The following is a 27,519-nucleotide window of genomic DNA, read 5'->3' as shown; positions in this document are numbered from 1 at the left end:
CGCGAATTCGCGATTCACTGATTCAGTTATTCGCGGTATTTTCTGACTGCCACTTCCAGTCAGAAAATGCAGGGAATGAGTCTGCAAATCAGCCTTCTGCACAGCCAATTCCTCCTCCTCTCCCCCTGCCCCCCTGGAGCACACCGGGCATGATTTACTGCATCCGCTGGTGCCCCAGCTGCCCTCTCCTGCTTTTTTACAGGCTCAAAACTGGATTCACAGTTTTCCAAAATTCATGGGTGTTCCTGGAATGGAACCCCCACGAATTTCGGGGGAGTACTGTATTATGTATGTTAACCTGTAACCGGCACTGAGCTCTTTGGGAGGAATGAGATAGAAAACAAATTAAATATGGGACCTGAATTAATATGTGCTTAGGAAAGGCACTGGTAGCCTGTATGTGACCTTATGTAGCATGATTTTTTTTGTGATGTTTTATGATGGTTGATATTGTTGTTATGTATGTGTGTTGATTATGTTTGTACCTTGTTGTTACCTGCCTTGGGAAAGGCAGGATATAAATCAATAAACAATAAATAAATAGATACATTTTTCAGAAGAAGAGATACATGCTAATGTGAGCATTACAGAGAAACCAAGCAGTTGTGTTTTGTAAAGTTTCTCTCTTAAACTAGCATGTGACAAAATAGTCCAAATGTGAAATTAAAAAGGCATGGATAAAACTATGTAAAGTAGAGGCACTAAAAAGACCTCTTAAGGGGCATAATTGATGTAGGGCAATCTTGATGATTTAGCTATTTTAGGGGACCTTTTATTAAGGTGCCCTAACCGATTTAGTGCGCACTAAATGCTAAGGCATCCATTATAGTCTATGGGTGCCTTAGCATACAGCACATGTTAAATTGGTTAACGCACCTTAATAAAAGGACCCGTTAATTCCTTTGATGTTTAGCCAAAGGGATCTGTAACACCATTTGTGTCTTGCTGCAATCTTGAAGATTCATGTTCCAGGATGACCTTTGTGTTCAGGTAATCAGGCGCTACTTGATATCCCAGATTTCAAGCAAATAAAATTTCAGATGTATAGAGAGTAAATCTTTATGTTTGTGGGACCTCAGTTATGGAATCTTTGAATAACTTTAGAAAATCTCTAAAAACATATTTGTTTTCTCAGGCATTTCAGTGATGTAATTGTTTTAGATTTGATTGAGGTGTACCACTGATTTTGTATTTGTATGTTTTAAGAAGTTCCCTTCCCCCCATTTTACAAAACCACAGAAGCGGTCTTTAGCGCAGGTCGGTGCACTGAATGCTCTGCGCTGCTCCTGATGCTCATAGGAACTCTATGACTGTCGGGAGCAGCACAGAACATTCAGCGCGCCAGCCGGCATTAAAAAATTGTTTATGTGGTTTTACAAAAGGGGGAATTTATGTATTATGTGTTATATTTTATGTGTGTATTATGTAAATTCACTCCTGTCTGCTGATGAAGATTCTGAGAGACCTGGCAGACTTATTGTGAGGTGAGAGTGGGGGGAAGAGAGGGCTCATATGAATTTTGGGAGAGAAGAAATGGTGAATCTCGGTGAATCTGGAAGATGTACTAAGCCAAATTAACAAGTTAAAAAATGATAAATAACCTGGACTGGATGGCATACATTCAAGGATACTAAAAAAAACACTCATACATGAAATTTCTGATCTGCTGTTAGTGATCTGTAACTGTCACTAAAATCATCTGTAGTACCTGAAAGTAGGAGAGTGGCCAATGTTACGCCTATTTTTAAAAAGGTTTTTGGGGAGATCCAGGAAATTATAGATCGGTAAGCCTGACTTCAGTGCAGGGCAAAACAGTGGAAATAATTATAAAAAATAAAATTGTGGACACGTAGACAAACATGATTTAATGGGACAGAGTTAGTATGGTTTCATCTGAGTGAAATCTTGCCTCACCAATTTGCTTGACTTTGAAGGTGTGAATAAACATGTGGATAAAGGTGAGCTGGTTGATTTTCAGAAAGCTTTTGACAAAGATCCTCATGGGAGGTCTTGAGGAAATTAAAGAGTCATGGGATAGGTAGCAAAGTTCAGTTGTGGATTAATAATTGGTTATCGGATAGAAAATAGAGGGTAGGATTAAATGGCCATCTTTCTCAATGGAGGAGAGTAAATAGTGGAGTGCCGCAGGGATCTGTATTGAGACCGATGCTATTTATCTTATTTATAATATATCTGGAAATTGGAACAACAAGCAAGGTGATTACATTTGCAGATGACACTAAACTGTTCAAAGTTGTTAAAAAGCATATTCTTCAATATTGGACAGTCCCTGACCTTCCGAAGTTTTGGCATTGGCGGAACCAGTTACATCAGTTGCCCATCTGGGAGGCGAGAGATGCTGGAAGGCCTAAGAAGCGAAAGATGTTGTTTATGCAAATATGGGAGCCTTATCTGCAAGCCTTACATCCCAAAGGTTGTAGTGCGGTCTTGAGATGGGTGTCCTAGATTGTATTGGTGTGTCCTAATGAGGTGGAGTAGAGAGTACCATTGGGAAGGGGGAGGGGGATGGGGGAGGGGAGGTAGGGGGTATTGAAAGGTTCGAACACATTATCATGTATAGAATAAATGGGATTTGGTGGGGAGGGAGGGTTGAATTACATTTTTTTTTTAATTAATAAGAGTCTGAGTTAATTTGCTGTTACGTTTTAGTTATACATGCTTCTTATTTTATTTTATTCGATGCATTATTGTTGTACTATGTACCTTGGGGTGCCCTTATGTTGTATTTGATGTTTGCATCAATAAAAATTGTTTGAACCTAAAATGCGTACACATTGTGAAAAATTGCAGGCAGACCTTAGGAAATTGGAAGACTGGGTATCAAAGTGGCAGATGAAATTTAATGTGGACAAATGCAAAGTGATGCACATTGTGAAGAATAACCCAAATCATAGTTACCAGATGCTAGGGTCCACCTTGTGGGTTAGCGCTCAAGAAAAGGATATGGGTGTCATTGTAGACAATATGAAGAAACCTTCCACCCAATGTGCTGCAGCGGCCAAAATAGCAAACAAGATGCTAGCAATTATTTTAAAAGGGATGGTTAAGAAGACTAAGGGCTCCTTTTACAAAGCCGCGTTAGTGGTTTAACGTTCGTAATAGCGTGTGCTAATATGCCGGCCGCGCTAGCCGCTACCGTCTCCTCTTGAGCAGGCGGTAGATTTTTGGCTAGCGCGGCGGTTACGAGCGCTAAAAATGTGCGTGCGATAAAGCCACTAATGCGGCTTCGTAAAAGGAGCCCTAAGAATGTTATAATGCCTCTGTATCATTCCATGGTGAGACCTCACCTGGAGTATTGCGTTCAATTCTAGTCTCCTTATTGCAAGAAAGATATAGTAGCACTAGAAAAGAAGAGCAACCAAGATGATAAACGGGATGGAATCTCTCGTATGAGGATAGACTGAAAAGATTAGGGCTCTTCAGCTTGGAAAAGAGATGGCTGGGGGGAGATATGATTGAAGTCGACAAAATCCTGAGTGGAGTAGAATAGGTACAAGTGGATCAATTTTTCACTCTGTCAAAAATTGCAAAGACTAGGGGACACTCAATGAAGGAGGAAATATTTTTTCAATCAGAGAATAGTTAAGCTCTGGAAAGCATTGTCAGAGGCTGTGGTAAGAGTGAATAGTGTAGCTGGTTTTAAGAAAGATTTGGACAATTTCCTGGAGGAAAGTCCATAGTATGTTATTGAGACATATGCAGGAAATCCACTGCTTACCCTGGATCGGTAGCACGAATGTTGCTACTCTTTGGGTTTTTGCCAGGTACTGGTGACCTGGATTGGCCACTGAAGATGGCTACTGGACTAGATGGATCATTGGTTTGACCCAGTAAGGTTATTCTTATGTTCTTATGTTCCATGTATAACTGAAGTGAGGGATTCTGTTAACATGTAGGTTGTGTGTAGAAATTTGTATCAGTCTGACTTGTCCTCTTTTCCCAAATGGAGGTATACTGCTGACTTATCATAGGTAGGGCTGGTGCATTTTGAGTTCTTGGATTTGGTGCTGGTATGGTAAACTTCTCAGTATCTGGCAGTAGAGAGAAGATGGAAGATTGTTGGGGAAGGAGAAGAGAGGGAGTGCATAGGCAGTGGAATGGGGTATGTCGCAGGAACCATGGCCGTACCAATTTTTCATTCCACATAGCATCAACATTAGGGAGAAGAGAGGCAGACAGAACTTGGTTCATTTGACCTTTCCATATAAAAAATGTTTTGTTTCAATGCCCCTGAGGAAGAGTGCTGGGGGGAGGAAAGAGAGAGATGGTGAGAATTTGTGCAGAGGGATTGTAAGATGAGAGAGAGTGTGTGCTGGGAAGATGGAAGATAAGATAGACAACATGGGAGGTGGGTTATGAGGAGTGAGAAGGAAAGAAAGAATGGGTGTAGAGAAAAGATGGAAAAAAATCAAGAGAAGAGGGAGGGTGAGGACAGAGGAAAGAGAGAAATGAGAAGGGAGGAAAAATTACTGAAAGAAGGATGGGAGGAAAGATGAGTGGGTAAAAAGAAGGAAGAAGAGGATGGTGTGGAGGAAAGATGCAAGGAGGGAGGGCTGGGGAAAGAGGTAAAGGAGGGAATTATGAAGAGTAGGAGAACAAAAATGTGTGTGGAAAGATGAGGAGTGCATGATGGGGGAGAGGTAAATTGAAGAGTATAGATGGGATCAAGGAAGCAGAAGATAAAGGTGAAAACAAAAGAAATGGAGGGGAGGGAGAAAGCTAATCAATGCCTATCTGAGGGGATGGGGCAAAAATTCTTCCTGCACTACTCATCTGAACTTCCTATCCCTGGCTCCTCCCCCAAATGAAGTAGGCAAACTATGCCTATGCAAGCTAAGTGTTGGTACTACATGTCCCTGTCATAGCTGCTGGAACTTATCCTGGCACCAGCAATATTCAGTCCAGTGTCTGAATAAAGATCCAACAGCACTTACCTAGTTAGCAGATTGAACATCACTGTTAACTGCATAAATCCCGATTCTGCCCCCACATGGCCTTGACACTACCCTGATAGTGCCATGGTGGTCATACCAGTAAAGTGCCACTGAAAATCCACAGACAACCAGCTGAGCATGATTTAATCAGGTGATATCTATTCCTTGGATTGTGAGCCTTCCAGGGACAGGAGAATGTCTACTGTACCTGAATGTAACTTACCCTGAGCTACAACTGAAAAAGTGTGAGCTAAATCCAAATCCCTTCAAATCCCACTGGTGTTCTATGTAGCCTTGGACAAGTCACTTAACCCTCCACCCCATCAGGTACGAACTTAGATTGTGAGTCCTCTGGAAACTGAAAAATAGGGTAATAGTAATAGTAGTTATAGTACTATGTAATAGTAGGATAGTTCCATGTGGCTGTTTCATTGCGGCCATTTCAACACGCCCAGTTCAGCACAGCAATTTCATTGCTGGTGAGCGTTTATCTTGCTGAAGCTGCCGTTCCATTGAACAAATATCATGGTGAAAGAGGGCTCATATCAAAGAAGGCTTCTCCCCCCCTCCCCCCCTACACACACTGGTGCTTAAGTCCCAATAGAACAGATGAAAGAAGGCTTTCAGGGTATGCCCCTTGTCCCCCCCCCCCACCACCGGTGCTCAGGCCCAATTGTTTCAAGGTTTGAAAGAGGAGGAGGCAATGCCCCCCACTGATTTTCTGAGGCAGCATGGAGACAGCATCTGATAGGCTCAGCTCTTCAGGTGAGCTGGGTGGGGTGTGACTCAGCACGATGAAATGACCTGCTCTTAAAGGGCCACAATGAAATGGTTGCACTTAGACATCCCACACTGAAACAATCGCATTGAAACTTTCTTCCCCCCCAAAATACCTACAATAACTGAATGTAACTCACCTTGAACTACTATTACTATTATAAATAAAATCTGCATGTATATTGTATTAATGCATGTTAATGCAAATAATGAATGGTGAACATCCACATTATTAACTGTTAACCTGCAATCATTATACATGGCATTATGCCTAGTGCCTGTTAGCACACAGACCCCCTAAGAATCCCAAAATATAATATGACGTTTTAAATTGAGAGTGGAAAATTCCCCTAACTCTTTTCCACATCATTGCAGAACTTCTGATCTTGCTATGTGCTTAAAATGGAAACTATTGCTGCAAGAAATAGTCACGCCCTCCAACCTGCTCTGAGATAACACAGATAGCTATAAGAGCTTGATTTTATAACCAATCATCTATATGATACAACCAAAAAAGGTGCTTGGTTTAAGTCTGTTTTATAAAGACAATATTCTGAATGAAGGAAAAAAAAAAAAAAAGAGAGAGAGAACGTAAAACCCTCCAGCTTTTTGCAGCTTTTTCAGTAAATACTTTGAATTTTAACAAGAAAGTTTATTCCAGGACAAGCAGGCAGCATATTCTCTACATGTGGGTGACGTCACCGACGGAGCCCCCTAGCAGACGTTTTCGCAAGCAGACTTGCTTGAAGACCTTCAAGCTTGCGATTGGCCTGCGCATGTGCGCGTATCCCTCCCGCCCGGTCTAGGGCATGCGTCTTCTCAGCGTGTCCTCAGTTCTCTGTTTTCTGCGGAGCCAGAAGCACTGCTCCATTGCTTCGCGCGATATCGTTGTCCCTCTTATACCGTGGCTTGTTTGGTTAGTTTCTTTTGAGTCGCTGCGCTCGCATCTGTGTTTTCTTCTTTTTATTTGTTTTTCGGTTTGAACCTTTTTGACCAGGTTCCTGGTCTTACTCTGGCCGCCTGGCCCGCGGGACCACGGCCGTCTTTTTCTTATGTCCCGGCCTCGTTCCGGGTTTAAAAACTGTACTAAGTGCAACCGGGTTATCTTCATCACTGACCCTCATCGTTGGTGTGTGGAGTGCCTGGGTGCAGAGCACCGCGCTGAGTCGTGCCCCCGTTGTGTGACTTTGCAACCGTGGGCTCTTCGTCGGAGGGTGGCCAAGATTTACCAACTCTTTGGCCCCAAGGATCCTGCGGGACAGGCCTCGAGCTCGGCCTCGAAATTCTCGGCCTCAAAGTCCCCGTCGGCCTTGAAGGCTCTGGCCTCGGCCCCTCCTGTTACTCCGGCCTTGGGTAAGTCTCCTCTTTCCTCCTCAGGTGTGCCGGCAAAGAAGCCTACCTCCGAGTCTCATGCCAGTGCTGCCTCGTCGGCATCTTCGAGACATAACTCTAAGCGTGCCTCCTCACGTAGGGAATACTCTTCCTCGAGGTCGCCCCCGAAGGAGCGCATGCCTGCACCTAAGACCCAACCACCTTTGGTCTCAGTGCCTATGTTCGAGGACATGCTTAAGGCTATTCTTACCACGCAGCTTTCCTCGGCGGTGAGCCAACTGGTCCCGACTTCGACGCCTCTGACCTCCGGTCTCGACCCAGTCTCGGTCTGACCAGCCTGAGCGTCCCCTCGTTTCTCGAGGCCCTGCTCGCAAGACTTGCCAGGTTCCCTCGAGTGATTCTTCATCCCCCGAGTCACCTGTAACTTTTCAGGTTTCCAGACCAGGGGGTCATTTTTCTCCCGCTACTTTGTCGAGGTTTGCCCCTCCTAAGAAGCCCAGGGCTTTTCCACCCCTTCGGGGCAGTTCTCTGCCCGCAAAACCTTCTAGACACACGCTTGTCCTCGAGTTGGACTCGGGGTTGTATTCCCCATCGAGGCAGCTACCAGCCTCTAAGGGGCCTTCTTCGAAACTGGTGGAGGATTTCTCCTTTACCCAGTCTTCCCCGAGGCGTCGCCAGTTACTTCCTCGGACCTCTGGGTCTTCCCCAGCCCACCTAGCACGGGGTCATTCCTCGATGCCCCCCAGACACTTTAGTAGGGCCTCTTCAGTCTCCCATTCGCGGGACTCCGAGGCCCCGGCTTATTATTCAAGGGAAATTTCTCCCTCTTTCTCGGCTGCCCCCAGATCTCGCTCGGGGTCTCCTCAGGAGGATGAGTCTTCTTCTCGACACTCCTCCTTTACTCATTTCATCTCTGACATGGGTAGGGCCTTGAAACTGGACCTCCAGTCTGAGTCCCGTTTTACCCAGGAATATCTGGAGGAGATGGATGTTGATCATCTGCCCCATGAGGCATTATGCTTGCCTTGGCACCAGGTTCTCCGGCAAACCTTTCTCCGGAACCTGTAGACCCCCCCCCCCCTCTGCGGTCACGGCCATTCCCTCCAAGTTGGAGTCCCGTTACTGGACGATTCCGGTTAAGGGGTTTGAGAGTTCTCAGCTTTCTCATCAGTCCTTGGTTGTTGAGTCTTCCTTGAAGAAGTACAACCCGTCTAAGGTTTATGCTTCCGTCTCTCTGGGCTGAGAGGGCCGTACGATGGACAAGTTTGGTCGCCGTCTTTACCAAACCTCAATGATGGCGAATTGTGTCCTCAACTATAACTTTCTCTTCACGTCCTACCTCCGGTTCTGTGTGGACACCCTCCGCTCATTCCGGGAGGATATTCCGGAATCTCGGTGTTGGGAGTTTCACCTCCTCGAGGAGACCATCTCCCAGCTCTGCCTCTATATGTTCCAGGCGGCCTACGACACCTTTGAGTTGTCCTCAAAGGTCACGGCCTTTGCGGTCGCCATGCGTCGCCTCGCTTGGCTCCGTCTTGTGGATATGGATCCGAATCTACAGGATCGTCTTGCCAATCTCCCGTGTGTGGGTTATGAGCTCTTCGATGAATCTATCGAAGCGGCCACCAAGCGCCTATTGGACCACGAATGGTCCTTTGCCTCTCTGGTGAAACTTAAACCGAAGGCTCCCCAGCTCGGCAATACAAAATTCCTCTCCGGAGGTATTCACAGAAATCTACTCCTGCATTCTCCTGGCCTCCCCCGAAGCGGCCTCAACAACAGCAGCAATGTCAAACTAAGGCCCAGCCGCTGGCTCCGCCTTCCCCCCTCCCCATCTGTGGTCATCTCCATCATTTCTATACCCAGTTGGAAGGTCTTACCACTGACAATTGGGTGCTTTCCATCATCCAGGAGGGGTACTCCCTTCACTTCAGTCACGTACCCCCAGACCTGCCTCCAAGAGAGTTTCCTTCTGCTCGGTCTCAGCTGCCTCTCCTTTTGCAGGAAGCTCAGGCCCTTCTTCGCCTTCGGGCGGTCGAGGAGGTTCCCCCGGACTAGTGGAACACCGGATTTTATTCCCAGTACTTTCTGGTACCCAAGAAGACGGGGGATCTGCGTCCAATCCTAGACTTCCGCGCTCTGAACAAGTTTCTGGTCAGGGAATGATTCTGAATGTTTACCCTTCCTATTTTGTACCACCTCTTGGACGAAGGGGACTGGCTGTGCTCACTGGACCTCAACGCATTGGACCTCAACGCACATTCCGATACACCCGGCCTCTCGACGGTATCTGAGATTCCGGGTGGGGGACCTCCATCTCCAGTATCGTGTTCTTCCCTTTGGCCTGGCGGCCTCTCCAAGGGTCTTCACGAAATGTCTAGTGGTGGTGGCTGCGGCCCTGCATCTTCGCAGGCTGCAGGTGTTTCCCTATCTCGATGACTGGTTGATCAAAGCGTCCTCTCGCCACAAAGTTTTGCGAGTGACGAATCACACCATCTTGCTCCTTCAGAGCCTCGGCTTCGAGGTGAACTTCCCCAAGTCTCAGCTCTGTCCATCCCAATCTCTGGAATTCCTCGGAGTGGTCCTGGACACGGCTCATCTCCACTCCTTCTTGCCTCAGCCTTGACAGGAGGCCCTTGTTCGCTTATGCCGGAGGGTAGCCCATCTGTCTTCGTTCCCGTCTCGGCTCATGATGGTCCTCCTAGATCACATGGCCTCCACGGTTCACATGACTCCTTTTCCTAGACTTTACCTCCGTATTCCTCAATGGACTCTAGCGTCCCAATGGAACCAGAATCGGGACCCTGTCTCTCGACTCATTGTCGTGACTCCTCTGTTGAGGCAGTCTGTCCGTTGGTGGATGCTCTCTTCCAATCTTTCAAGAGGTTTTCTGTTTCATGCTTCTCCTCCGCAGAAGGTCCTGACTACAGACTCATTAGCCTATGCTTGGGGGGGCTCATCTGGACGGTCTTCGCACTCAGGGTCTTTGGTCCAGTGCAGACCAACTTTGTCACATCAATCTGCTGGAGCTTCGAGCGATCTTCCTCACCCTGAAGGCTTTTTGTCACCTGCTTCGCGACCAAGTGGTGCTGGTCCGCACGGACAACCAGGTTGCCATGTATTTATTTATTTATTTATTTATATTTTTATCCCGTCCTCCCAGTAGCTCAGAACGGTCTAACAAGTGAACATACACAATGGAGTGAAATTAGACATATAAGATATACAATAGGTTTAAATATTTGGGCATACAAGACTGTGTAGTAGTTCAAATACAGGGAGTATACAGCCATTAAGAGTAGAGTTTAAGTATAAGTAGTTTAGTTTAGTACAAGTTATTTGAGTTTGGATACAATTTATCAGAGTACAGACAGAGAGGGCTGTACTGAGATTTAGGGAGAAGATAGACAGGAGAGAGAAGAGAGAGGTGGGGCTTGAGGGGGGGTGAAGAGGGTGATCTTTAGTTGAAGAGGATGGTTTTTACCATTTTACGGAATGTCAGTAATGAGTTCTGTTGTCTGAGTTGAGGGGGAAGTTGGTTCCGGAGATGTGGAATGAAGTGGCTGTAGGATCGTTTGCGGGCAGTTTCTGAGAGGAGGGACCTTCCGGGGGGAATGCATAGGCGTATCTCCGATTTTGAGCGGAGGGTGCGGGTGGGGGGTGTAGATTGGAAGCTTGGATTTTATGTAGGAGGGGGAGGTGGTATAAAATCTCTTGTGGGCTATTGCCAGGGCCTTGAAAGCACAGCGCTGGCTAATTGGGAGCCAGTGTTCGGCGCGGAGTGCTGGGGAGATGGGATCATGGTAGTTGAGGTTGTGTAGGAGGCGGATAGCTGCATTTTGGACCCGTTGGAGGCGTTTGAGATTATTTTTGGTTAGTCCATTAAATAGGGAGTTACAGTAATCCATTCTAGAGAGGACATATACGTAGAGGAGTTGGGCGAGGTTAGGTGTGGAGATGTAGGGCTTAATCCTTCTCAGTTGGCGAAGGTAGTAGAAGGAGGTGGGGACTACTTGGGATATGTTTGCAGATAGGGAGGTACCCGTCTAAGGTTACTCCTAGGCTGCGTACCTGATCTGTTGCCGTTAGTAGAGCGGAGTCCCATGCTAGTGTAGGATGTGTGTATTTGGTGCTTTTTTTCCTGATCCATAAGAGTTCGGTTTTAGAGGCATTCAGTTGAAGCTTGTTGTTTGACATCCAAGTTTTCATGTCAGAGAGGCAGTGTTGGAGGTTAGCAATTTGGGACGACCGGTTTTCGCCTAGTGGGAGGAGCAGCTGGATGTCATCTGCATAGGAGTGGATTTTAATGCTATATTTCTGCGCTATATCAATGACCGGCCTGATGTAGAGGTTGAACAGGGGGGAACGGGGTCCCGGTCCCTGTGCCAGGAGGCGATGCGGCTCTGGGATTGAGCCATTCGCCGCAACATATTCCTTCGAGTGGTCTACATTCAGGGCCAACACAATTGGCGGACAAGTTGAGTCGTCTTCTGCAGCCTAACGAATGGTCCATTCATTCCTTGACCCTGCGTCAGGTATTTGCTCGTTGGGAGACTCTGGATGTCGATCTGTTCGCGTCTCCCCACAATCACAAGTTGCCCTGCTTCTGCTCCAGGGTCTACACCCCACTCAGATTCGAGGCGGATGCTTTCTTGCTGGATTGGACGAACCTGTTTCTGTATGCGTTCCCTCCATTCCCTCTGATTCTGAAGACTCTCGTCAGGCTCCAATCCACGAGTACCACCATGATCCTGATAGCTCCTTGGTGGCCCCGACAGCTGTGGTTCTCCCTTCTGTTGCAACTTAGTTCCAGGGAGCCTCTTCTTCTACCTGTTTTTCCTTCTCTGCTTATGCAGAGTCGAGGTTCTCTGCTTCATCTCAACCTTCAGTCTCTGCACTTAACGGCTTGGTTCCTCGAGACTTAATGCCCTCGTTCCAGTTCTCACAGCCTGTGCTGGATGTCCTGGAGGCGTCTCGGAAGGAGTCCACTCGCCAATGTTACCATCAGAAGTGGACCCGTTTCTCTTCCTGGTGTGCTACACAACAGCAGGAGTCGTTGTCTGCCTCCTTATCTACTGTCCTTGACTATCTGTTACACTTGTCTGGCGCTGGACTCAAGTCCTCCTCGGTTCGAGTCCACCTTAGTGCCATTGCTGCTTTTCATCAGCCGATTGACGGGAAACCTATCTCTGTTCATCCTGTGGTTTCCCGCTTCATGAAAGGCTTTTTCCACGTTCATCCGCCCCTTAAACCTCCTACTGTGGTTTGGGATCTTAATGTGGTCCTTGCTTGCTGAATGAAACCCCCGTTCGAGCCGCTAGCACGGGCTCACTTGAAGTATCTTACTTGGAAGGTTGTGTTTCTTATTGCTCTCACTTCTGCCCATCGGGTCAGTGAGCTTCAAGCCTTGGTAGCGGACCCTCCTTTCACTGTCTTCCATCATGTTAAGGTGGTGCTCCATACCCATCCTAAGTTCTTGCCTAAGGTTGTTTCTGAGTTTCACATCAACCAATCCATTGTTCTCCCTGTGTTTTTTCCGAAGCCCCATTCTCACCCTGGAGAGGTAGCTCTGCATTCTCTTGATTGTAAGCGTGCACTGACCTTCTACTTGAAGCACACCGCTCCTCATCGTACTGCTCCCAAGCTGTTCATCTCTTTCGATCCTAATCGCTTGGGTTGTTCTGTTTCTAAGCGGACCATTTCTAAATGGTTGACCGCTTGTATCTCTTTTTGTTATGCTCAGGCTGGTCTCTCCCTTCCGGGTCGAGTCAATGGCCACAAGGTCAGAGCGATATCGGTGTCTGTTGCTTTCCTCCGCTCGACTTTTTTTTTTTTTCCAAATAATGGTATTTTTACAATGCAGGCAGGAAACCAAAGAAGAGAAGTACATAGGGATCCTTTTAGTAAGGTAGTGGCCACGGCTTGAGGCACCCAGAAGTGCGCGGATGTTGCCATGATGATATCACGCATATGCATGACATCATCACGTCGACGTTTGCGCCTGTGCAGAGGCCCTCCAGATGGGCCCTGAGATGCCAGTATGGGATGCCAGCAGGGAAGAGGACCGTAGAGAAGGAGAGGCACTGCCACCAGCTGATTGCCTACGGAAGTGTTTCTCAACTACTTCAAGCTAAGTACCCACTAAGTCTAACAAATATCAACTGAGTACCCCAACCACAGAGCTCCCTAGGCCCACCCAAGCTCTGCCCCAGATCCCATCCCCTTTACTAATTGTAATGCAATTTTTTCCATTCATTTTTCATATATACACAGCAGATATAAATTCTCAAAACAGACACATTTCAATCACTATATTGAAAATAAAATCATTTTACCTACCGGCGATCCTCTGCAGGCTTTGGTAATTAGCTTTAAAGGTGAGACCGGGAGGCCAGGGGGGAAGCCGGAGGACGCTACAGAGAAGAGGGAAACATGCAGGCCTTCAGCGAATCGGGCAGCGCTGGTGTACCATGTAGGGAAGTCAGCTGGCAAGCGCCTCTCTTCCTCCTCAGTGTGCCGCGGCACACTTGAAATATCAGGAGGCACACAGTTTGAGATACACTGCTCTATGGTATACATATTCAGGACTTCCAGTCTCTCGACATACATCTTTGGGCGCAAACCTCCTACCATTTTCATTGCCTTTCTCTGGACTGCTTCATGTCTTCTTATGTCCTTTGCCAGATAAAGTTTCCAAAATTGAACATAATACTCCAAGTGGGGACTCACCATCAATCTGTACAGGGGCATCAACACCTTTTTTTCTTCTACTCTTCATGCCTCTCTCTATACATCCTAGCATTCTTCTGGCAACAGCCACTGCCTTGTCACATTGTTTCTTTGCCTTTAGATCTTCAGACATTATCACCCCAAGTTCCCTCTCCCCATCCATGCATATCAGCCTCTCACCTCCCAGCTGAGAAAACAGTCAAAACTCTAAGGGGTTACTTGTTTTGGCCTCACTCTGTAGGTGCCTAGGTTTTTCTTTATATAATAAACTTCCAGAACCTGCCCCAGTAGTACACAGACACCAGTGCATAAATTTCTAGTTGCTGAAATGACGAGAGCCAAAAGATGCTTACTGGATAAGGGGGAGGGGTCAGGGGATAGACACTAGATGGAAGGGGAGAGACCAGGAGAGGGCAGATGCCAGATGGAAGGGGCAGATTCTGCATGGAGAGGCAAAGGGTAGATGCTGCAAGGAAAGGAGAGAGAAGAGCAGACGCTTGATGGAAGGGAAGGGCATAGAACAGTCAGAACAGAATCAAAGTGCACCACATTTCGGAAGAAACTGAAAATGCTTCTTTTTGATACCTGAACTCTACAAGAATCAAAGACTAAATTATTTGACTTAAGTAATACTCCCCCTCATAGTAATGGATCCCTAATATTAAAAATCCTTAAACTGTAGGTCTAAGCCTGGTCCTAATTGTATTCTCCCGCATATTCCCCCTTCTCTTTTTATTCCTCTTGTGTTTCAATTTCTTTCCTTGCTGTAAGTCGCTTAGAGCCTATTTAGGTATTGCGTGACGCACAAATACTAGATTAGATTAAATTAGATTAGAATGAGGGCAGATGCTGGATGGAAGGGAGATAGTGAAGAGAAGATGAGGAAAGCAGAAACTAGAGACAACAAAGGTTTTTTAAAAATGGGGTTTTTTACTTTCTATTTTTAGTTTGTAGTTACTTATTCTACACTGGGTGAGGATATAACTGTATTCTATGCCTATGAAAAGATATGGTTTTCTGTTGGCATTGACTGTGTAGGATCTATCTGTACTAGTAATCTGTCTGGTTTAGTTTTAGTCTATTCCTCACTGTTTCTTTTCTGACCATTCATTTCATTTCATGGTTATTACTAAAAATAATTATATATACTAGGTACACCATTGCTGGTTAATGATGACTTTCAGCAAAAAAAAGACTGTCCTCACTTTATCTAGGTGGTTATCTGGGCATCAGTCTTAATGTCAACTACCACCAAGATAACTTCCAGTGCCTAGTTGTGACCCAGTTATTCAGTGTCAATCCCCTGATTAAGCCCAGGTCAAGTCAGCCCATGGCAGTCAGCGTTGCAAAAAAATTGCTAACCACCATGAACTGAATATCAGGGCCATAGTTTCAGAAAAAAAGTATAGGCATTCTTTAACAACACACATGAACAGAGGAGCCATTTCTGAAAGTGGGGAGGGTTCAGATGGAGCAAATACTGAAGCACATAATTTTCATGATATAAAATTACACATACTGTGAAACAGCAGGCAGTGATGTTTGCAGTAGCAGCAGCAGGAAATAGTCTGGGTAATGAAAGCTAAATTAAAGTTTCAAGTTTGTTATTAAAAAATTTATTATACTGCCTAATCAGACTTTTAGGCGGTGTAAGTTAATCAATAAAAACAATCAAGTTAATATCTAGGTTAGAAAAGGGATATCCAGGTCAGGACTTTCAGTTTTCTGCTAATTTGGATGTCCAAAATGCAGAGCCCACAATTGAAAAGATGTCCAGGAAGAATAGGACATTTCAAAAATGAACTAGCTATATGTCTGAAAAATTGCCATCCAAAGCCCATTCTATGAGACGTCCAAGTATTTTCAATTATACGACCCACAAGACGTTCAAAGTATAGACATTCCATTAGTTGTGCTAGAAAATGTCCCCGATGATGCCTCAGGAGCACACTCACAGGCAGCCCACATAATACCTATGGCCTCCCAATATGAGGGTCTCCAATGATGTCAGCCCCTATTAGCCCCCAACCCTCCCTGCAAGCAGCCTGTTGCTACTTGTCTAAGATCATGTGTGGAGCATTGCTCGGCATGTCACAAGTAACAATCATGTATGTGAAACCAAGACGGCCCATCACCTAACCCCATTCTCCACCAACTTGTGTCTTGTAGGTGCTTCGGGATCCACAGGGATCTTCAGTCCTTGAGGCACCAGTATAGGTAGGTGTGCAGTAGTATGGCATTCGGTCAGGGCCTTCAGGGGATTCAGTGAAGGCCATGACCACAGGCTGTGGACTCCTGGCTCTTCCTCCTTACCTTTGTGCTGAGTTTGCCATAGTCCTGAGCTTCATGTCAGCGTCAGATCATCAAGGGATTCTCTACATGTGCTGAATCCCCTGACGGCTCAAGGCTGATCAATCCCAGGTCAGTACAGTGTTTGGGCTTCTCCTCCATATTTTCCTGCTGTCCTTTGGAGCACAGGAGCATATGTTACAGTTGGGGGATTCATTTCCTGATTGTGAATCCCTGAAAGTGTTTTCTTTTTGTGTTTGTTTTAATTTAATTGGTTGGGCTGACAGAACATCTGAGCTTGCTCAACCAATCAAATTAAAACAACAGGAAAAAACAGCCTGCAGAGGATTCTCTCCAGGTACTGAATCTTCTGTGCTCTGACTGCTGGTTTGGGTTCACTCTCATTCACGCTTTTCCTGACTGGTGTAGCATTTGGGGATCCTCTGCTAAGTAAGGACCCCTTGGGTAGACTAAATATCATCTAGCCTGGTGAATGCACTTTTTATGCATAACACATTTTTGAAGTCACTACTGCCGGTAAGTGTTTTCTGGGGTCTGTATTGTCCAGCGCCGAGCCTCTGACTGGACTCTCATCAGTCTGTCAGTGGTTTAGCGGGCCATTATAAACTGAAGAATGTGCAGGAAGAAGTACTAGACTTGCGCACAGTTGAACAGCTGTTTTCTCCCAAACGTTGTTGAATTAAGGGACAGCTGAGTGCTAGGTTAAGCAATGGGGAACCATGTCCATTGGGAGAAGAGGCACTCTGCTGTGGGAGTGGGTAAAACGAGGATCCTGTAGATCCAAAGCGCTCAGCCATAAAAAGAAAGCGGCCATAACGTGGGGTCTGTAGGGATCCTTCTGGCAGTAGTGACACTTTGAGCATAATGTGGCTGACTACCATTTGAAAGAGAGCTGGCCATCCAAAGAGGAGGAGAAAGAGGTCTTCAGCTGATGGGGCTTGGAGATCCCCACCAGCTCAGATATTTAATATTATGGATTTTGGGGGGGAGGGGGGAGTGGAGTAAAACAGCAGAGATTAGGGCTAGGTACAAATTCCATGCCCGCCCACCCACCTTGGGCTCAGACTCACTCAAAATCAACCATCTAGTTATGCCCCTGCTTATTTGTAAGCCCTGTGTGGTGTACTAATTGCAGATTTTTAAGGCTTATATGTTTTGTTTTTGGGTGGGGGCAGGTGGGGAATATTTGTAATTTCTGAGTGGTCTACCAACTGCAGATTGTTAAGGTTTATGCATGACAGCATGTATAAATATTTTGTTTTCATGTGGGGGCAGTTGTGTGTGGGGGGGGGGGAGGGAAGGGAGATTTGAGCCTCATCGGTTAATGTTCCAATATCATCTATTTTGGGACTGTGATTATGGACTGTGACCAGCCCAAATTACTCAGTATAACAACTTTTATCAGTCAACTGCTGACAGGAAACCACTAGCAGTAGTGTAGTACAACTGACAGAGCAAGGAAAAATTAGTTGCTTTGAGTGTTTCATGGATTAGTGCCCCTCAGAAAAGCTTCCATTTACTTTTAAAGGTTTTTTTTTTTTTTCCATATACGGCGAGTCTTCGAATATATGGGTTATGCTTTAGAGCGATCAAGAAAACACTGAGGTAAGTGTTGAGAATTCACTTTATCCTTCATGCTTTTTATTTCCTCTGGCAAAATCCTACCCAAATAAGATCCAGCATTATATTTCAGGGCAGCCACTGATTAATATTGTTTTCTCCTAGAGCAGAGTGAAAACATCCTTCCACTATGAATTAAATTCACATCTACTGTGCTATTCAACAAAATGTGCAGAAGAAAATTAAAAGTTAGGAGAAGAAATAGTGATGGAATTCATAGCAGATATGCAATAATCATATTTTTCATTTACAAGATGGTAAGGTGATATAAAGAATATCTTAGTCTTTGAAATTCTTCTGGTTTAGGGTGATGCTTGCAGAGTACCATGTGTGCCTGGTGGGTGTCTATCAGCATTCTACAGAAGTTCCATTGAAACTCAGCAAATGGTCAAAATTTCTGCTTGGTTTTGGTTTCCCTCACTACTAGTCCCTACTGATAATTTCCACTGGGTTTGTTCACATCTACTCTGGTTTTCAGTTGTCAGGAACAAAAGTAGTTTATTTTTTAGAAGAACATGTTCAGTCACTATGCAAATACTTTTTCCCTTCTCTTGGTTCAGCGTAATTATATCTTAGATAGACTGTGCACAGGTGTAGTGAGAAGAAAGCCAAACCTCTGTACATTTGTACCAGTATTGCTTCCCCTGTTGCTAAAAAGGTATCTTCCACATTCTTTTGCAACATACATTGGTTAAAGTAATTCATACTATTTTGCTACACCCACTGTAACTTATATCTTGTACAAACAACTTGCCTTGCGTTTATCTACCCATCTTCTCCCCATCTAATATCTGCACTTGGCCCCTCGGCTATATGATAAGATATATTATCGAAATGCATTAGCATCATATCTATCGCTGGGTTTTACTAAATGGCGCTGGAGGTTTTAAAGCGGGCAGGCGAGGCAAATGCTCCGATGCTCACAGTTCTGATGTCTGTTTATTGGATGTTTCATAAGTATTATGCTGACATTTGAATTTCAGTGCTGATAAATGTATATATTTTTGGATTCTGTTTCATGGTAGTGCTATTATAAAGGTTTCCGTTTGCTGATTTTGAGTTTACTTCATTCATTGCATTTATGCTTATATTTGGTTATTTTACCATTGTTATGCTGTTAACAAAATTGTAAGTTTTATGTTGAATTGTACTTGCTGTACACCATTTTTGGTGAATCTCATCATAAAGGTGGTTAACAAATCCAATAAATAAACAAGTACAGATTACAACACTCAGTTTCTGCAGTGACATTGATTTATTGGATAAAATTGCTTCAGTGCCCTGGTGGTTTTGTCCACTATGGAAATTATATTTCTTTAAAAAAAAAAAAAGCTGCTTTGTGATACATGTTTGTAGAGAAGAGGCACCCATCCTCTGACACGGAGGAGTTGCCGTACAGTGAAAGATTAGAGAAACTGGCCCTTTTCTCCCTCGAACAGAGGAGATTGAGAGGGGACATGATCGAAACATTCAAGGTACTGAAGGGAATAGACTTAGTAGATAAGGACAGGTTGTTCACCCTCTCCAAGATAGGGAGAACGAGAGGGCACTCTCTAAAATTGAAAGGGGATAGATTCCGTACGAATGTAAGGAAGTTCTTCTTCACTCAGAGAGTGTAGAAAACTGGAACGCTCTTCCGGAGTCTGTCATGGGGGAAAACACCCTCCAGGGATTCAAGACAAAGTTAGACAAGTTCCTGCTGAACCAGAATGTACGCAGGTAGGACTAGTCTCAGTTAGGGCTCTGGTCTTTGACCAAGGGCCACCGCATGAGTGGACTGCTGGGCACGATGGACCACTGGTCTGACCCAACAGCGGCAATTCTTATGTTCACATTTGGGTTTGTTAACTCTGAGTGAATACAAAAGTGGTTTGAAAAGTTTGGTAAATTTCCATGAGATAGCGCCACAGTCCATTAATTCATCAACACCATCAATGGGTATTTTGCAGAGTCTGAAAAAACCTATTTTTCCTACAATATGAAAAAAATGGAAAAGCGCTGGAATAATGGGCTCATTTTCAAAAAAGATAGATGTCCAAAAGACAGCATAAAGCAGCACTTGGACATCTTACTAGTCAAAATGTCCAAGTGGGCATTCTTAAAACAGAATTTCTTTCTGGTCATTTTGGCTCTAGTGCATCCAAATCTTAAGAGAGCATGTTAGAAGCATGTTTTGGGTGGGCTTAGGACTTGCATACTTTGCAGGGATAATCAAACTTTTAATAAAATGTCCAGGGCTTTTTTTTAGACATATGCAGCTAGACTTGTTTTAAAAGCTTCTAAATGCTGAAAAGATGCCCAAACTGACCAGATGATCATTGAAGAGATTAAGACATGACCCCACCCCCTTATTTCCCCAGTGGTCACCAACCCCCTCCCACCACCCAAAGATGTGAAAAAAACAGTACATTCTAGCGGGAAGGGGTAAAACGCGGACCTGAAGGACCTGACGGACCTCGCGGATGTAAACCCGTACGGCCTTAAAAATCTGAGGTCCATGTCGGTCCGTGTCCCTGCCGTTTGTAGTTTCTGTCGCTGACAGACCTTGATTGAGATTTGACCGCTGATGGATCCGTCTCAGCATAGGGAGGGAAAAGTGTTAGGATCCGTCAGCGCTAAAATCTCTTCGAGGTCTGTCAGAGCCAGAGACTAGTGCTGGAGCGGCAGAGCAGAAGCCAAGAGAGCGGGGACATAGGTTTGGGACGTGCGTTATGGAAAAGAAGTCTCCAAAGTCCAGCACTAGTCTCTGGCTCTGATAGACCTCGAAGAGATTTTAGCGCTGATGGATCCTAACACTTTTTCCTCCCTATGCTGAGACGGATCCGTCAGTGCTAAAATCTCATCAGGGTCTGTCAGCGACAGAAACTACAAGCGGCAGGGACACGGACCGACACGGACCTCAGATTTTTAAGGCCGTATGAGTTTAGATCTGCGAGGTCCGTCAGGTCCGCATTTTACCCCTTCCCCATTCTAGCCTGTATTACGAGGGGGTGCTGAAAAGTTCTCAGCCCAAGCAATGAACTTCCTAAATTCTGACCATTATTTTACCACTGTAGTTGCAAAGAGCGTTATGTTATTTTATTTCATTAATTGATTGAACCGTATCCACTTCATTCTCTTCTTGGTTGGGCTGAGAACTTTTCAACACCCCCTTGTACATCTTCAGATGGCCACAGACATCATTCTGAGCCCAGAGAGCAGAGGGGCACACTTAAAGGTTACTCCAGTGAATTTCACATTAAAAGTCACAGGTACAGATGTTCCTTATAACTTGCTTATATTGTAAGGTGAGCCCTTCAAAAACTTACTGTATCTAGTACATTAAGATGACACCTGTAGGCATATAGGCCATTGTGGTAGTGTACAGGTGGGTACAATAAGTTTTGGGTGGATTATGGAGGCTCACCATACAATAGGAGGAAATATTTTTTCACTCAGAGAATAGTAGAACTCTGGAACACATTGCCAGAGGTTGTGGTAAGAGCAGATAGCGTAGCTGGTTTTAAGAAGGGTTTGGAAAATTTCCTGGAGGAAAAGTCCATAGTCTGTTACTTGAGAAAGACATGGGGGAAGCCACTGCTTGTCCTGGATCAGTAGCATGGAATGTTGCAACTCTTTGGGTTTTGGCCAGGTACTAGTGACCTGGATTGGCCATCATAAGAACGGGCTACCTTTGATCTGACCCAGTAAGGCTATTCTTATGTTTTTATATCACTAAGTTAATAGGGACATCTGTACCTAGGACTTTTAATGTGAAATTCACTACAGTACTCAGGTTGTAGAAATTGCTGATCAATCTTATTAAAAAGATGTAGTTAGAAAAAATTCCATTAAAAGTGAATAATACAAAATGAATGTTAACAAAAGACACCGTGAAGTTGCAAACCTCTTTATGGGAGCAAGAAAAACCGTGTCTCCTGCACTACAAAATGGCCGACACAACTGTTGAGCTGGGTTTAAGGACACTCAAGTGTGACATCACAAACCGGAACTCAAAACTGAAAACCAAATATGTCAGTGCATAGAGTCCCAAAATGACATTCAGAAAAACTGGCTCCACTCTAATTCCACAATCAGACCTTCAGGCTCCTCACTGTTCAAAACATGGATCCAAAATTGTTCCTGTTGAACTAAACCTCATGCATATTTATTAGGGATATCTTGAAAATCCCAACTTAATCAAACTGCTATTTAACTACATGAGAAATGATGAAATTGAAGTGGAATAATTGCCTGGTATAAGCAGCTTAAAATCTGTTCTACTCCTTTGGGATCCTACCAGGTACTTGTGACCTGGATTGTCCACTATTGGAAACAAGATACTGGGCTTAGACCTTCGATTTGTCCCAGTAAGCAATGCTTATGTAATTATATATTTATGCCTTGAATTATTATTTCACAACAATACACTCCAAATTTTGCCAAAAAGTCCTACAATAGAAATAACGCAAAAAGGCAACCTAGTCACATCAAGGTTTGTGAGGGGGACGCTCAGGGCACCAAAAAATGGCTCACAACTTACAACTCAAAATTAAATAAATATGTTGTCGATAAAGAGTGAAGGGTGCTCTCAGTGTGAACCATCAGTGATAGGAGCACAGCTCCGACACTTCACTTCTGGGTCAAGGCGGTAAGCCTCCACCCCCACACCATCATCGAGCCCCCTAAGTGTGCTGAAAATTAAAAGGACAAGAGTCCACTAAATCAAACAAATCAATTAGTTAAAGTGAGTAAATCAAACTCAACACAGAAAACCTGAGCGACCCCCAAACAAACCCTGCCAGCCGGACCCCCCGGACCACACTACACAATCACACGTCACCATACAAAAAATGCCAAATAAATACAATACTTATCTGAAACTATTTCACAATCTGATAAACGCAAAACCGCGCCAGGAGAAAAGGTTCGACCACGCTGGTTTCGGGAGGAGCCCTTCTTCAGGAACCTGACCCCCGACGGAACACAAACAAACGAACGGAGAGGACGGCTGGAGGGCGGGGTGCCCGGGCGGAAGAGCACACGCGCCTAAAACGGATCCCAAGGCGACGTCATGCACAAACCAACCAATCATACAACAACATACAGACCAATCACACACAGGGGCGAAAACACGCCCATAAATGCACACACCACACAAACAACAAGGAAAAAGCCTGCAAACAAACCAATAACTCCAGCCAGAAAACCCCCCACTAAAACCTGAAACCCAAAACCAAGGACACAATTAAATGATAGTGTTCCATTCCACACTTTCATTAAGACCATTGGGAAAGACAGATTGCAATTGGAAAATCCAATATTGTTCCCTTGGGATCCGTTTTAGGCGCATGTGCTCTTCCGCCCGGGCACCCCGCCCTCCAGCCGTCCTCTCCGTTCGTTTGTTTGTGTTCCGTCGGGGGTCAGGTTCCTGAAGAAGGGCTCCTCCCGAAACCAGCGTGGTCGAACCTTTTCTCCTGGCGCAGTTTTGCGTTTATCAGATTGCGAAATAGTTTCAGATAAGTATTGTATTTATTTGGCATTTTTTTGTATGGTGACGTGTGATTGTGTAGTGTGGTCCGGGGGGTCCGGCTGGCAGGGTTTGTTTGGGGGTCGCTCAGGTTTTCTGTGTTGAGTTTGATTTACTCACTTTAACTAATTGATTTGTTTGATTTAGTGGACTCTTGTCCCTTTAATTTTCAGCACACTTAGGGGGCTCGATGATGGTGTGGGGGTGGAGGCTTACCGCCTTGACCCAGAAGTGAAGTGTCGGAGCTGTGCTCCTATCACTGATGGTTCACACTGAGAGCACCCTTCACTCTTTATCGACAACATATTTATTTAATTTTTTTTTTTTTTTGTAATTCTTTATTTAAACACTGCGAAACAAGTACAACATGCACCATGATGGCACAACCACACAATCAGAAATACAGTGTATACAGTAATAAACCCCCTCTCCACACAACATGTCCCCATCCCATCCCACCCCTCCCCCTCCCCCCCCCCCGCCCCCCCTACCCCCCTCTGAATTGCTCATTCCCCAGTATCTTCTATAACCCCCCCCCACACATGAAATAACAGAAAGGAAGAAGTAACAGGACGAACTCCTATGAGTAAAACGAAGCAATGAATGTCCCTCTTCATACAAGCACCATCTAAGAATGCAATACAAGTTACTCAGATTTTCCCTCCATCTCTATGAACCTCCCCCATAGATCCTCAAATTGTTGCTTCTGGCGTGTAAGTAAAGCAGAAAGCCTAAATTTCTCACATACCCATCCCAATTTCACTCGCATCATCGCCACCGTAGGAATCGTGTGGCTTTTCCAAAGAGATGCCAGTACAAGTCTAGCAGCTGTGAAAGCCAGTCTAGCCAACCTGTCCTGCGTGGCCTCCACTATCCCAGGGAGTACCCCCAGCAACGCCGCCCCCGCTCCAAACGGTAGTTGACATTGCAAGAGACACCCCACATAGCGGAACACCTGAGTCCAATAGTCCACTAGGAGAGGACACTCCCACCACATATGAAAGAATGTACCCCTCAGACCACACCCTCTCCAACATTCCCCCGTACATGAGGCACTCATCTTTGCAAGCACCACCGGAGTAACATACCATCTCACCAGGAGCTTAAGAGCATTTTCAACCAGTTGTGGAGCCACCGCCACATGATGTATGCGCAGTGCTATTTGTTCCCATTCCTCAGTCGTGTAGATAATCCCCAAATCTACCTCCCAAGCCCGCATATATGACGTCTTCCGGTCCGGGTCGGCCAGCAGTAATCGATACAATTGAGAAATGCAGCCCCTACGCACAGGGTCCCCCAACATTAACTCAAACCTCGAGCGCTTATATGCGGCAGGCTCTCCCACTTTAAATCGCATAATATAATCCTTCACCTGTAAATAGGGGAATATATCTCGCTGCTCCAAATGGAAAGAGGCCTGGACCTCAGGAAACCCCCGAATATGCTCCCCCTCCAACATCTGTCCAAACCATCTCAGCCCCCCTCGCTCCCATCTACAAAAGACTCCACCCTCCCTACCCGGAGCAAAGTCCTCCGCATACCGAATAGGCAAAAGATGGAGTCCCCGCATCTTACCCACCAGTTTTCTATAAGCCCCCTTCCAGATCCGAAGCGTCCATCGTATAAAAGGATTAGAGATAGAAGCAATATCCATCTCCCGCAAGCCCACCCACGGTAGGTAAGACATAGCCGGTATGCCCCTAGGGTCCCCCAATAGGCCCAGTTCCACCTGAACCCACAGTTTAGCTGGGTTCGCATGCCAGTCCACAACCGCCCTAAGCTGCGCCGCCCTATAGTACAGTTCCAAATTGGGTAGTCCCAATCCCCCCTCCTCCTTAAATTTGAACATGGCATATCTCGCCACCCGAGGACGCCTGCCCCTCCATATAAAATGCAAAAGCATCCTATGCCAACGAATAAAATAGGCCCTAGGGATTTCAACCGGAAGCACTTGAAATAGGTAAAGGAATCTGGGCAGGACCATCATACGCACCACCTCCATTCTGCCCATCCAGGAGAGGTACAGAGGGTCCCATCTATCCAGATCCCGTCGCACCATCTCTCCCAAAGGGAGATAATTAAGGCGGAACAGGGTATCCCACTCCACCCCCAGCCATATCCCCAGGTATTTAATAGGGCCCGTCACCCACCGGAAGGGTACCCCCTTTTGCAGGTCCAGGGCCTCCGCCACTGGTACCGAAATATTCAAGATCTCCGTCTTAGACAGATTAGCTTTAAAGCCAGAGATCCGCCCATAGTCTCGCATCAAATCCCGCAGAGCCAAAAGCGACCTCTCCGACCCCTCCACTATGGCCAAAATATCGTCCGCGAAAAGGGACAGTTTATGTTCCTCCCCCTGCACCCGCACCCCCTTCACAAGCCTAGACAGACGGATACTTTGAGCTAAAGGCTCGATCACCAAAGCAAACAACAGAGGAGAAAGCGGGCACCCCTGCCTCGTCCCTCGATGCAATTCAAAGGGCTTGGAGTAGACCCCATTAACTTTGACACATGCCATCGGGTTGTGGTATAACGTGAGAATCCAAGAAATAAAACGCGACCCGAAGCCCATCTGGCGTAGAACCGCCTCCATAAACGTCCAATCCACCCTGTCGAACGCCTTTTCGGCATCCACCGCCACCGCCACCCACGGAGATCCTGATCTACGAGCCTCCCACACCAAGTTCAACACCCGCCTAATACCATCCGCCGCCTGACGCCCCCCAATGAACCCCACCTGATCCGGGTGGATCAGGTCCGGCATATGAGTCGCCATCCTATCTGCCAGAATACGGGCCAGGATTTTGGTATCTATCCCTAATAGAGAGATAGGTCTATAGCTGCCACACAGGGACACATCTTTCCCTGGCTTAGGTAGTATCGTAATCCCTGCCAAGCGCATATAGAAAGGCAGACACTCTCCCTCTTTCAGAGAATTAAATAATCTAGTTAGCAGGGGTGCAACCAGAGGAGAAAGTTTCTTATAGAACAGCCCTGTAAACCCGTCTAGTCCGGGGGACTTTCCCGGCTTCAAATGTCTAATAACATGTAACACCTCCTCCACCGTGATATCCCCCTCCAGCCCCAGTGCGTCCGAGCTAGATAGGGTAGGCAGTCCCAAATCCCTCAAATATGCTTGGCTCTCCACCTCCGAGCCCTTAAGCTCTGGGGTATAAAGCTCCTGGTAAAACTCCCTAAACCGCCGCTGAATGCCTACCTCATCAGTAATTACCGTACCATCGCGCTCCTTAATAGCCAAAATATTACTCCTAGACTGCTTCAGTTTGACCCTTTGAGCCAAAAGTTTGCTAGCCCGATTCCCCGATTCAAAGTATTTAAGCTTCACTTTCTCAAGATTAAACTTAATCACCTCATCTTCCAGCTTCCCAAGGGCCATCCGGGTTTCCTGAAGCCGAAGCCTCAACTGCGGGTCCCCCTGTCCCCTCTTATGTTGATCCACCAGAGTGCGGAGCGTCTCCCGGAGCTGCAATTCCTCCTGCTGCCGGGATTTTTTCTTATAAGCAGCTATAGAAATCAATTCCCCCCTTAACACCCCTTTTAGACTTTCCCAGATCGTCATAGGGGAGAACTGATCCACATTGTTAAACTCTAAGAAATCATATATCCCCGCTTCCAACTTTTGCACTATTTTCGGATCTCCCAGCAGGGCATCGTTCAATCTCCAATACGTATCTCCCCCCCGAGGTCCTCCCCATTTCAGATCCACCCATAGCGGGGCATGGTCTGACCATCCAATGGTATCAATCTTGGTATCTATCACTCTACCCCCCCACCCTTTATCCACACATACCAGATCAATGCGAGTGTATACCTCATGTACGGGGGAATAGAACGTGTAGTCCCGACCCATCCAATGTTGGACCCGCCACCCATCCTCCACATTAAGGACTTCCAGAAATCTCTTCAGACATTTTCTATCCTTCTTAAGTCTATCACCCCCCTTGCCCGTGGAATCCCACTCTGGATTAAGAACCAAATTAAAGTCCCCCCCCACCACCACAGGCCCCACCTTAACCGACAGGATTTTAGACAGGAGGAGGTCAAAAAAGTGACCCTGTTGAGAATTAGGTGCATATAAATTAACCAATGTTACCCGAGTTCCATCAATAGTACCAGTCCAGATAAGCCACCTCCCACCTTCATCCCTCCATTCCTTGTCCGGGACCACCCGCAACTTATGGGAGAACAAAATCCCCACCCCCGCCTTTTTCCGCTCCACCCTATTGGAGGCCCAAACCCTCACTGGATATTCCCGAAACTGTACCA

At 45.9% G+C, this 27,519-nt stretch overlaps 1 protein-coding gene and 1 pseudogene across 2 annotated transcripts in view; one reads left to right on the top strand and one right to left on the bottom strand.

Annotated features, from left to right (window-relative positions):
* LOC117357199 overlaps window positions 1-26,629 on the bottom strand; it is a 30,928-nt pseudogene extending 4,299 nt beyond the window's left edge.
* BLK (BLK proto-oncogene, Src family tyrosine kinase) overlaps window positions 1-27,519 on the top strand; it is a 162,411-nt gene that overhangs the window by 31,816 nt on the left and 103,076 nt on the right. The window contains exon 1 of one of the 2 annotated variants that reach the window (XM_033937777.1): window positions 17,638-17,708. The exons of the other annotated variant lie outside the window; for it this stretch is intronic. The gene's annotated coding sequence lies outside the window, so the exon portion shown is untranslated. Of the gene's footprint in view, window positions 1-17,637; window positions 17,709-27,519 lie in introns of those variants that run through there. 2 annotated transcript variants of the gene reach the window in all.

Source organism: Geotrypetes seraphini, chromosome 3 (genome assembly GCF_902459505.1).
Source record: "Geotrypetes seraphini chromosome 3, aGeoSer1.1, whole genome shotgun sequence".
In the NCBI taxonomy this organism is placed as follows: Eukaryota; Metazoa; Chordata; class Amphibia; order Gymnophiona; family Dermophiidae; genus Geotrypetes; species Geotrypetes seraphini.
Note: the sequence above shows the minus strand (reverse complement) of the source record. Positions and strands in the feature narration are given on the sequence as shown.